Source organism: Bos grunniens, chromosome 28 (assembly GCF_055505025.1).
Source record: "Bos grunniens cultivar Pamir isolate PY7600 chromosome 28, Bosgru_T2T1.0, whole genome shotgun sequence".
Classification (NCBI taxonomy): domain Eukaryota; kingdom Metazoa; phylum Chordata; class Mammalia; order Artiodactyla; family Bovidae; genus Bos; species Bos grunniens.
The window spans coordinates 7,074,767-7,087,281 of NC_141192.1; the positions used below are offsets into that span (position 1 = coordinate 7,074,767).

General features: G+C 42.5%; 1 long non-coding RNA gene across 1 annotated transcript; it reads left to right on the forward strand.

Annotated features, from left to right (window-relative positions):
• Positions 1-653: 653 nt before the first annotated feature.
• On the forward strand, positions 654-12,019 carry LOC147342804 (uncharacterized). The gene is made up of 2 exons (XR_015157179.1): positions 654-1,036; positions 10,915-12,019. It is a non-coding gene; the product is annotated as an uncharacterized LOC147342804 (long non-coding RNA).
• The last annotated feature ends 496 nt before the right edge of the window (positions 12,020-12,515 follow it).

The following is a 12,515-nucleotide window of genomic DNA, read 5'->3' on the forward strand; positions in this document are numbered from 1 at the left end:
GGAAGATCCCCTAGAGAAGGAAATGGCAACGCACTCCAGTACTCTTGCCTGGAAAATCCCATGGACTGAGGAGCCTGGTAGGCTACAGTCCATAGGGTCGCAAAGAGTTGGACACGACCGAGCAACTTCACTAAGAAGAAAAAGCTGCGTGAAACACTAGAGGAGCGGTATTTCGATAAAGGTGATTTAACAACATGTAAAATTTATGAACCTTATCTAAGCTATTGTTAATTGTGATTTATGATAATTCTCTAACCATGTAAATCTTGACACACAGATTTGCATTTTATGTGGGTAATAAAACTGGCAGCTCACACACAGTTCTTGTTTCTTTACCCTGAAAATGGCAGGAAAATACTGTAGAGAAAGCTGTCACTTGAGGTTATGAACAGATCATGAATAATCTTCAGGCTAGTATTGTTTCCAAAGATGTTAAGTGTTTTAAGGAAGGCGAGTTACCTAGGCACATCACTGGGAAGATGTGCTTAGTGTGGAGTGGGAGAGGTTTCATTGACTTAGAAACCAGTTAGGAATCTATTGCAATTGTTAAGCAAAAAGGGACCCACGTTGGAATTAAGGCAGTAGAGCGACAGAGGGGGTTTATGACAGAGGTAAAAAAGTAAGGAGGAATTTACAGGTTTTAATGACTGATTGAATGTAGCTGATAAGGATGAGGGAGGCACTCAACATAATCCCTCTGTACTGAATGGAGTGAGATTGGCTGGATAATTGCACCATTAATTTAGAGGCAGGATACAGGAAGAGCTACAAATGTGGGGGAAGTAGATAAAGCTCAGTATGAAGTGTTCCATTGTAAGTTCTCTGAGTCTAAGACCTTGGCACTGTAGGACAGATAACAGAAAAAGTCATTAATCACTAATCCTAATGTAGGTACACTGTGCTCAGCGTGTCCCACTCTTTGCAGCCCCATGGACTGTAGCCTGCCAGGCTCCTCTGTCCATGGAATTTTCCAGGCAAGACTATTGGAGCGGGTTTCTGTTCATCTGTTGATGGAGGCGTCCATACTTTGGCAATTGTAAGTAATGCTGCTATGAACACTGGGGTGTATGTATCTTGTCAAATTAGCATTACTTCCCCCGCCCCCAAATATCTCCCAAGGAGTGGAAATTCTGGGTCATATAGTAGTCCTTTGTTCACTTTTTTTGAGAAACCTCCATTCTGTTTTCCACAGTGGCTACACCAATTTCCATTCCCACCAACAGTATGAGAGTTCACTTTTCCCCACATCCTTGCCAACATCTGTTGTTTGTGTTCTTTTTAATGATAAACACTCTGACAGGTGGAAGGTGACATCTCATTGTGGTTTTGATTTTGCATTTCCCTGATGATTAGCAATGTTGAGCATCTTTTCAGGTGCCCATTGACCATCTGCAGGTCCTCTGGAAAAAATGGGAAAACTGGGCAGCTACATGTAAAAGAATGAAATTAGAATATTCTCTAACACCATACACAAAAATGAACTCAAAATGGATTAAAGACCTAAATATAAAACTACTAGATACTGGAGGCAGGGAAGGCAATGGCACCCCACTCCAGTACTCTTGCCTGGAAAATCCCATGGTTGGAGGAGCCTGGTGGGCTGCAGTCCATGGGGTCGCAAAGAGTCTGACACCACTGAGCAACTTCACGTTCACTTTTCACTTTCATGCACTGGAGAAGGAAATGGCAACCCACTCCAGTGTTCTTGCCTGGAGAATCCCAGGGATGGGGGAGCCTGGTGGGCTGCCATCTATGGGGTCACACAGAGTTGGACACGACTGAAGCGACTTAGCAGTAGCAGCAGATACTGGAGGAAAACAGGCAGAACACTATTTGACATAAATCACAGTAATATTTTTTGGATCCGTCTCCTAAAGTAAAAGAAACAAAAGCAAAAATATTAAAGTGGGACCTAATTAAACTTAAAAGCTTTTGCATAGTAAAGCAAACTATGGACAAAACAGGTAACTGACTTAATGTGTGTGTGTTGTGTGTTATTCGTTCAGTAGTGTCCAACTCTATGACCCCGGGGACTGTAGCCCACCAGGCCCTTCCTTTGTCAGCGGAATTCTCCAGGCAAGAATACTGGAGTGGGTTGTCATTCAGGAGATCTTCCTGCATTGCAGGCAGATTTTTTACTGTCTGAGCCACCAAGGAAGCCCTAACTTACTCAATGGGAAAAAATGCTTGTAAATGACATAAGGATTAATACTCAACATATATAAAGAGCTCATACAACTCAACATCAAAAACAAAACAAAACAGCAGCCCAATTTAAAAATGGGCAGAAGAACTGAATAATGTGGCTGTTCTAATCCACATGGCACCCAGGAGAGGAGAAAATAGTTTGAACTCCAGGGTTGGTGATAGGTTCTGAATCTGGGCTGGCAAATTACCAGACTGTCCTGAGCTTCCCAGAATGGAATAAACTAAGCTATCTGCTTTAGACTGACTGAGGACTCGAAAGCAACATTGATGTCAGACTAAGGGAAGATGCAGCTCATTTTCATTCTCATTTTACTGGCAACTTTTCAGTGTCTACTTCACACGGAGATGCAACCAAATACTGTATATGGGTCACAGGGGAACACCATTAATGGAATAGTATCCATGGAGGTGCAGAACATTGGAGAAATCCTGAGAATTGTCTCATACTTCCTGATCAGATTGGAAGGAGTAAACTAAGATCCAGAAATGATCGTAAGCTTAAGAAAACCTAACAAGATAATGGTGGATCTGGGTCTAGAATGTACGTTCCCAAATGAATGTAAAAACTGGTTCTCAAGGGCTGAAAAAAATCTTTATACACAGACAGACTTTAGAGATATTGTGGGTTTGATTCTGGGCTACAACATAAAGTGACTGTCTCATTAAAAAGAGTTACACAAATATTTTGATTTCCCAACACATGTAAAAATTATGTTTACACTATGCTGCACTCTATTAAGTGTGCAATAAAAGCATTGTGTCTGAAAAAACAGTGTTCATATCTTAATTAAAAAATGTTTTATTGCTAAAAAATACAAACCATCATCTGAGTCTTCAGTCATAGTAGTAAACTCGAAGATCACTGACCACAGATCACCATAACAAATAAAATAATACTGAAAACATTGGAAATGTTCTGAGAATTACCAAAATGTGTCGTAGAGACACGAAGTAAACGAATACCATTGGAAAAATGGCAGCGATAGACTTGCTCACTGCAAGGTTGCCACAGACCTTCAACTTGTAAAAGATGTAGTGTATCTTCAAAGTGCAATAAATGAGATATGCCTGGATATGTATAAAGAATCTGCTAAAGAATCTGCCTGCAATGCAGGAGATGCAGGAGACACAGATTTGAGCCCTGGGTTGGGAAGATCCCCTGGAGGAGGGCATGGCAACCCATTTCAGTATTCTAACCTGGAGAATTCCATGGACAGAGGAGCCTGGTGGGCTACAGTCCATGGGGTCTCAGAGAGTCGGACATAAATGAAGGAACTTAGCATGCATGCACACGCGTGCACACACACACACACACCACAGCTATACATTACACACAGTACACGTACCAGTTTATCTGTGACATTAAAATTTCATGGAGGAGGGAAATTAGGGAAAAAATGCCTGAAAAGATTCCTTAAAGAAGAAATCATGAAAAATTGGCTGAAGAAACTTTAGAATCTTGGACTCCTCTGACATGGTGGTCCACTCTGGTGGCAGGCCTGCTCAGCAGAAAAGTTTTAGTTTGCCATCTACGATTCTATCAATCAATGAGATGTTGTTTGAGGTAGTTTTATGATCTCTCGGTAATCCATAAATGTGTTCTCTGTATTCCAGAATCTTATTTCTAGCTGCTCTAGGACATCTCTATCTAACATGTCTAAAACCAAGTTAAACTAAGAGGTGGTCCAGCAGATTGCATGTAAGAGATGTACTCCAATATTCCTTTCTCCCTGAGCCTTCAGATTCTTTTATGGTAGTGCTTTTCATGTGTAGGGCTTCCCTTGTGGCTCAGCTGGTAAAGGATCCACCTGCGATACAGGAGAGCTGGGTTTGATCCCTGGGTTGGGAAGATCCCCTGGAGAAGGGAAAGGCTACCCACGCCATTATTCTGGCCTGGAGAATTCCATGGACTGTATAGTCCATGGTGTTGCAAAGAGTCAGGCAGGATTGAGTGACTTTCACTCCAAGTGTAAGGATTAATAGGTTCTAGGTGGCTCAGAGGTTAAGGCTTCTGCCTGCAACGCGGGAGACCTGGGTTCGATCCCTGGGTTGGGAAGATCCCCTGAAGAAGGAAATGGCAACCCATTCCAGTATTCTTGCCTGGAGAATCCCATGGACGGAGGAGCCTGGTGGGCTACAGTCCACTGGGTCGCAAAGAGTCAGACACGACTGAGCGACTTCACTTTCACTTTCTTTCAGATCCTTGTGCCAAACGCAGTGGCATCACCCCTGAGCTTGTTAGATATGAAAATTCAAGGTCCCCCTCAACCTACTAGATCAGAATTTCTGGCTCTAGGGCCCAGGAAACTGTTTAACCAAATTTCCAAGTGATATTTCAGCATGTTAAAAATTAACAACCACTTTTTGACAGTGTGCTAGGGAAATTTTGGTGTCTCATATACCTTCATATAGGGTACTGTTTAATCCAAGCTTTAGTCGTGGTGTGCTTAGTCGCTCAGTGTATCCGACTCTTTGTTGGACTGTAGCCTGTCAGGCTCCTCTGTCCATGAGGATTCTCCAGGCAAGACTACTGGAGGGGATTGCCATGCCACCTTCCAGGGATCCCAACCCAGGGATCAAACCCAGGTCTCCCGCATTACAGGTAGATTCTTTACTGTCTGAGTCACCAGGGAAGCCCAAGCTTTAGTTAATCAACTAGAAAATTATAAAGGGACTTCTACAGGCTTACGTGTGTGTATGTGCTAAGTAGCTTCAGTCATGTCCAACTCTTTGTAACCCCATGTTCTGTAGCTTGCCAGGTTCCTTGGGCCATGGAATTCTTCAGGCAAGAATACTAAAGTGGGTTGCCATGCCCTCCTCCAGGGGATCTTCCTCACTCAGGGATCGAACCCACGTCTTCTGCATTGCAGGCAAATTCTTTACCACTGAGCCACCAGGGAAGACCTCACAAGCTCATAGTAATGCAATTTAAATCCTGAATTCCAGGGGAGTACATCTGTATTGATAATCAAACTATATATTTAATTTTCCTTAATACCCTTACATTCTACATCCTTATGTGCTAGCCAGACTACTGATGATTCTAATTGGTGAGATCCTATAACTCCTTGGTATGTTAAAAAAAAAAAAAAAAAAAAAGCCTCCAGAAGCAGCTTTCTCCATCTGGGCTATGTTGAAATCTGACTCTTATCTTGGACCTGGAGCCAGTAAGTGGTGGTATAGGTGATAAGATTCTGCATCTTTTATGAGTAAAGTGCTTTAGGTGTAGCTGTTGAATTTTAGTTTTTTAAATGGAGCAAAGGCAAGGTTTCCTTGTGGGGGGAGTGGCAGGCATTTGTGTGTGTGTGTGTGTGTGTGTGTGTGTGACTACTGCTGCCAGGAATGAATACTAAGGGACACTTGGGGGTTCAAAATTCTCAACCTCATTAGGATCTGCCCAAATGTTGCCACACCATTCTGTCTGCACCGATGCCCTCACCTTAGTGTGAGATTTGGCAGATTTTCCTAGATAACTCATGCTGAAACTTTATAATCCTTCTAATCAGGCCCCAAGTTTGATTCTCAACTACATCTGTTCTGTGGTCACAGGAGATAAGAGATTGTTGTCATAGTGGTGTTTTTTGTTTTAATATTAAATTAAAAAAATTAATTAACTTATTTTTTGGCCACACTGTGCAGCTTCCAGGATCTTAGTTCTGTGACCAGGATTAGAACCCATGTGCCCCACAGTGGAAGCCCAGAGTCCAAACCACTCGACACCCAGGGAAGTCCCATAGTGATATTTTGATTTTATACCCATTATTTGAGTTTGGGTTTCAAAGTTTCAGTGTCGTCTTCCCTGTACAGGACAGTCAGAAATAGCCAGCTGGCCCCACATGTTTATAATGACCTCTGTTGCCTTAACAAATAAGTGCCGCGTTTTATCTTAGCAACTAAATGCTACAACTCTCAACTCCCTTCCCTGGATCCATGCTGCACCCCTTTCTATACCAGTAATAATCTGAGTCATTGTGTTGCCACCACATGTCTGGGAAAAAGGTTATCTATGCTCTCATCAAATATGTGAGCCATTTCAGAATCCTGTTTTGAGAGCCTGTATCTCAAAAGGATTATCTCCTGGGTACCACTGATTGTATTAGCATCTCATAGAAAACAGATGGTACATTAAAAGGAGACAATTGAAGAGTCTAATGAAGTCACTATTTGCAAGTGTGTGTGCTAGCATAACACACACATGGGAATAGTAGAGCATCCTAGAATTAGCAGCAGTGAGAAGCTGTTACCACCTTGGGCCCAGAGGGACAAGGGGAGGAAACAGTTAGTGGATCCTGGCAAGAGTTTCAGGCATAGGAGAGAGAGATCATCAAACGGAGCCATGCATGACCATTATTAAACCTATGCAATGGCAGGATGGGAGCCATGGGGATAAATATCCCAACCTCCCATCCTCTAACCTCCTGCTGGTGTCTCCCAGTGGCTGAACTCAACTCAAGCCAGAGGGAGCTGCAACAGTGCATCCCTGAGGTCAGTCTTCCAGAGCCCATGGCAGCGTGGATGAGTGTTGAGAGTGGACTCTAGTTCTTCATTTGTTATAGGCAGAATTATGGTCCCCTTCTCCCTCAGTCATAAGCTGAAGCTCTAACCACCAGTGTAACTGTGTTTGGACATGGGCTCTTAAGGAGGTGAAGTTAAATGAGGTGGTAAGTGTAGGGCCTTAATCTGATAGGACTAATGTCCTTGTTAGAAGAGGAATAGACACCAGATAATCTCTCGTACTCTCTCCCTCACTCTCATCTGAGACACAGCGAGAAGTCAGCTGTCTACAAACCGGGAAGGGAGGTCTCACCGGATGCCAACCCTGATGGCACTTTGATCTTGGACTTCGAGCTTCCAGAACTGTGGGAAAATAAATTTCTGTTGATTAAGCCATCTGATCTGTGGCATTTTGCTGTGGCAGTCCAAGCAGTCTAAGACATCATTTATAAGATGAAGATTGGAATATGTGGCCCATGGGGTTCCTAGAAGGAATAAATGATGTAGCATGTATGAGGTTTCTGAGCCGAGTAAATGCACAATGATTAATAACCCATTTAAAAATATTTTATTGCTTTATTTTGGCCATGATACTTGGTATGTGGGATCTTAGTTTCCTGACCAGATGTCAAATCTGCACACCCTGTCTTGGAAGTACAGTGTCTTAACCACTTGACTGCCTGGAAAGTTCAATAATTCTTTATTATGTTTATTATTGGTATTAAGAGTTAAGTAGTGAGTCTCATTTTTTTTAGAAACCTTTTTTTTTTTTTTTGAGCTTCAGTTCTCTTTCTTGAGGTGAACCAAACAGGCTTTCATACATTATATATACTATGTGGTTTGGGATACACTTTTTAATGTATAATGTAATCTGTTTTTGTTAATATCTCACTCCCCTCCCCAACCTCTGTAGCCCTCTGGATTAGTGTCTCCTTTAGAAGTTTATAGTGTCTTCTTTACTGGTTTATAACAGATGGTTCTGAGCTCATTACTCTATAAATATAGATTATATTATTATTTTTTTCCTGAGTGGATTACTTTTATCAGTCTCTGATGAAGCTCACCTGCCACATTTCAAAATGTTCTTGTCAAATAGCAAGCCCAACACTATTTTCATTTTCTATCTTCTATATTTTACATCATGTCTTGCTTGTCTTTTTAATACATAAATGCTTATGGGCAGAAAGCACTCATTTTATATCATTTTATATGTCAGTTTCAAGCATCAAACACACTGATAGTTTTGGAAAATATAATGAAAATCTTTTCAGGAAAAAAAATTCGTATCTTAGAACTTGATTTATTTAGATTTATAGGAATGGAAGGTGTACTTGTAATAAAGCGTGATCATCCAGATATTTTAGGACAGGACTAGGCCACATGGTCAAAAACCTGAAAGTGAGGGGCCCACATGGATCTTTAAAGAAAAGATAACAATAGTGCAACAGTTTGTTAGATACTAGGATTATACTGTTTTAAAAATAATACAGAAAGTAGGCTGAAAGAATAATAATAGATAAAACTTACTGAATTCTACTATGGGCAGGCATTGCTAGTTGTTGGTCATTTTATATTTATTATATTGCTTTATTGACTTTGCCAAAGCCTTTGACTGTGTGGACTACAACAAACTCTGGAAAATTCTGAAAGAGATGGGAATACCAGACCACCTGACCTGCCTCTTGAGAAATCTGTATGCAGGTCAGGAAGCAACAGTTAGAACTGGACACGGAAAAACAGACTGGTTCCAAATAGGGAAAGGAGTATGTCAAGGCTGTATATTGTCACCCTGCTTATTTAACTTATATACAGAGTACATCATGAGAAATGCTGGGCTGGAAGAAGCACAAACTGGAATCAAGATTGCTGGGAGAAATATCAATAACCTCAGATATGTAGATGACACCGCCCTCATGGCAGAAAGTGAAGAGGAACTAAAGAGCCTCTTGATGAAAGTGAAAGAGGAGAGTGAAAAAGTTGGCTTAAAGCTCAACATTCAGAAAACAAAGATCATGGCATCCGGTCCCATCACTTCGTGGGCAAATAAATGGGGAAACAGTGGCAGACTTTATTTTTTTGGGCTCCAAAATCACTGCAGATGGTGACTTCAGCCATGAAAAGATGCTTGCTCCTTGGAAGAAAAGCTATGACCAACCTAGACAGCATATTAAAAAGCAGAGAATTAGTTTGCCAGCAAAGGTCCGTCTAGTTAAAGCTATGGTTTTTCCCGTAGTCATGTATGGATGTGATAGTTGGACTAGAAAGAAAGCTGAGCGCTAAAGAATTGATGCTTTTGAACTATGGTGTTGAAGAAGACTCTTGAGCATCCCTTGGACCACAAGGAGATCCAACCAGTCCATCCAAAAGGAAATCAGTCCTGACTATTCATTGGAAGGACTGATGCTGAAGCTGAAATTTCAATACTTTGGCCACCTGATGCAAGGAGCTGACTCATTTGAAAAGACCCTGATGCTGGGAAAGATTGAAGGTGGGAGGAGAAGGGGACGACAGAGGATGAGATGGTTGGATGGCATCACTGACTCCATGGACATGAGTTTAAGTAAACTCCAGGAGTTGGCGATGGACAGGGAGACCTGGTGTGCTGCAGTCCATGGGGTCGCAAAGAGTTGGGCATGGCTGAGCGACTGAACTGAACTGAACTGAAGGCTTACTAGAAAGTCTCAGAGGCTTGACCTTGATCTATACCCTGTTACCCACCCCCCCACTCCCTCCGCTTGAGAATCTAAATCTCTTGATTATATTTGACCCAGGATGGGACTTTTCCAGGTGAGTGTGTGGGTGGTCAAAAAGGGCAAACAAATTAAGGATTTTCAAGGTAGGGATTATAATGATGGACTATTATAATCCAAGATCCATGGATCTTGGCTGGGTCAGATGGATGTGGGAAAGATGAAAGAAACTAAAAACCTGCTACTGTTAATGAGTTGGAAGTTTCGGAATTTGCATTATTTCTAGAATTGGTGATTTCAATGAAATGAGGTTGTAGTGAAAAAAAAACAAACGGGGTATTTGAAATTCAGAGTTTGGAGCAAGTGTGGTTAACGGTAATGGCAAGGTCATGAGTATGACCGTGAGATAAGTGAGTAATGTATGGTAGAATAAAAGATGATTACTAGCGACAGAGCTGAGAGGGCAGGTGTTGGACAGATCTTCCAGTGGATGCTGATGCGCTGAGAATGGTGACAGGAGTAGAGGTGGAAGGGAGGGTGGGTGTGTAAATGCAATATTGGCCCCCGAAAAATGCCCATGTTCTAATCTCTGGACCCTATGTTTCCTTATGTGGCAAAAGGGACTTTGTATATATGTTTGGGTTAAGGATCTTCAGATGGGGAGTTTAGCCTGGATTATGGGGCTAAGGGGAAATTTAGTCACAAGGATGATTATAAGAATGAGGCAACAGGATTAGAGTCAGGGCAGGAGATGTGATGACAGGTTGGAGTCGGGGTTATGGCTCAAGGAATGTGGGCAGCCTCTCAGAGCTAGAAAAGGCACAGAGATAGATGCTTCCCTTCTGGAAGCCCTACAGTCCATGGAATTCTCCAGGCCAGAATCCTGGAGTGGGGAGCCTTTCCTTCTCCTGGGGATCTTCCCAACCCAGGGATCGAACCCAGGTCTCCCGTGTTTCAGGTAGATTCTTTACCAGCTGAGCCACAAGGGAAGCCCAGGAATACTGGAGTAGTCTATTCCTTCTCCAGTGGATCTTTCTGGCCCAGGAATTGAACCAGGGTCTCCTGCATTGTAGGTGGATTCTTTACCGACTGAGCTATCAGGGAAGCAAGAATATGGAGAATATTACAGTTCATGGAATTACATAGGCCAAAATACTGGAGTGGGTAGCCTTTCCCTTCTCCAGGAAATCTTCCCAATCTGGGAATCGAACCCAGGTCTCCCACATTGCAGGCAGATTCTTTGCCAAATGAGCCACAAGGGAAGTGCAAGAAGGAATGCAACCCTTTCTGAAACCATTTTAGATTCCACAACTGAAGTATAACAAATTTGTGTTGTTTTAAGCCAATAAGTTAGTGGCAATCTGTTACAGGAGCCCATCTGTTATGGGCAAGAATGATTTGTTGACCCACAGGCAAGTTAGTGCAACCTCCTGGGGACTCCTGGGGACTCCTGGGGACTGTTCTTCTGAATGCCAGAAATTTGAGTTGCTCTAAAAGATTCCTTTTTCTCTTCTATGCGCAGGGTGGTATGGCAGTCTGGATGGTGGAGGGGAGACGAGAAGGAAAGAACACTGATGGCAGTGATGTCTTATTTGGAATAGGAAGCTTGGGACTTTCGTTTTCTCTGGTGGCTTGACAGGCCGGAGAAGAGAAGGCCACCTAAAACGAAAGAAGAATCAGACTGGCATCAGATTTCTTATTCACAACATCAGATGCTAGGAGTCAGGGGAGCAATGCCTGTAAAGCTCTAAAGAAAAAGGACTTAGCACCTGGAGCTGTGTACTAAGCAAGAACACAAAGTGAGTGTGAGTGTGGGTGAGATTTTGCTCTGGGGTAGATCCCTTGCCTTTTCCTCTGCCCTGCAGGGGAGTTGTTCCAGAGACTGCGGCTCCCAGGCTTCTGTTTCACTGGCTTCTGGCTGGGTTCAACCAGCAAGAGCACAAGAAGAATGAAGAAACTGGGTTTTAATTCCTCCCAACGCCTCCCACCCCTACCCCTCTAGAGGAGTCTGATCTTTGCTGCGTGTTCTCGGTGGCTCCAGCTTCTGGATGATCTGGCCGAAGGCTGGCACCTGCAAACACCACCTCTTGCTTTGTCCGCGCAGCCTAAGGGTGGCTGTGCGTGCCTACTCTCTAATGACTGCGTCGCCTTTCTCCTTGCCCGGCGTCATGGCTCCTCCGTTATTCCAGTAACCAGTTGCCGCCCTTAAAGCTCCTGTTTGGGTGCCCATAATGGTTTCACTCTTCCTGTTAGGAGTTCCAGTGATGTACTAGCAAGATAAAGTTACTTTTTGGAAATTCATGGACTCAGAAAGTTTTATCTCTGGCATAGTCCTTCTTAGGAAGTTTTATGATGGTAAACAGTAAGGGAAGAATTCAGGAAAGAGGCTGGATCCACTCCAAGAGGACAAGAGGGAACAGTAGATCCAATTCGAGAGAGCACTGAAGGAAAATCCAGGATAAGAATTGTGCCACAGGCCTATAGCCCAAACACATCACCTTGAAGCAGTTCAGAGGGCTCCAAAACAGGCCATTTCACACCTCTCCAAAATAAAATCTATGTAAGGCCACAAGCTGTTATGATCCAAACTTGAAGCAAAATAAAATATGCAATGATTTTAAGCATAATTGATAGAATATAAGAAAACTCATTTCACCTTGATGCAGGGAGCATTCTTCCTGTCATGGCCTGAGGCTGTGGCACTGGACTTGTAAAGAAAGGGTATATAATCATAGCATTCCATTTGGCTTTGCCATAGAAAATATTGAGTCATATTAATGTAAATGCTGTTTATTGCTTTTTAGCTCTTAAAGTCAACCTAAATACAAAGAAAAGAGAACTCAATTGTGGTTGCAGCAGAGAACGTAAATGTTAACAACCTTGGTACTATAAGCAAAAGTGCAGTTGCAGGAGGTCAAGGGAAGAAAATTGAAGGGAAGTATGAGGCATTAATATTCCCACTTTGTGAATGAAGAATTCTAAAATTGATAGAATAAGTAGAGGATGACTATATAATTTAAAATGATTAAGAAAACCAGTAGTAGACTTATGAGCAGAATGGTAATTGTCAGACGTTATGAGATGCAGGAGTAGCATTCCTGGTTTCTATAAATACTTCCTCCA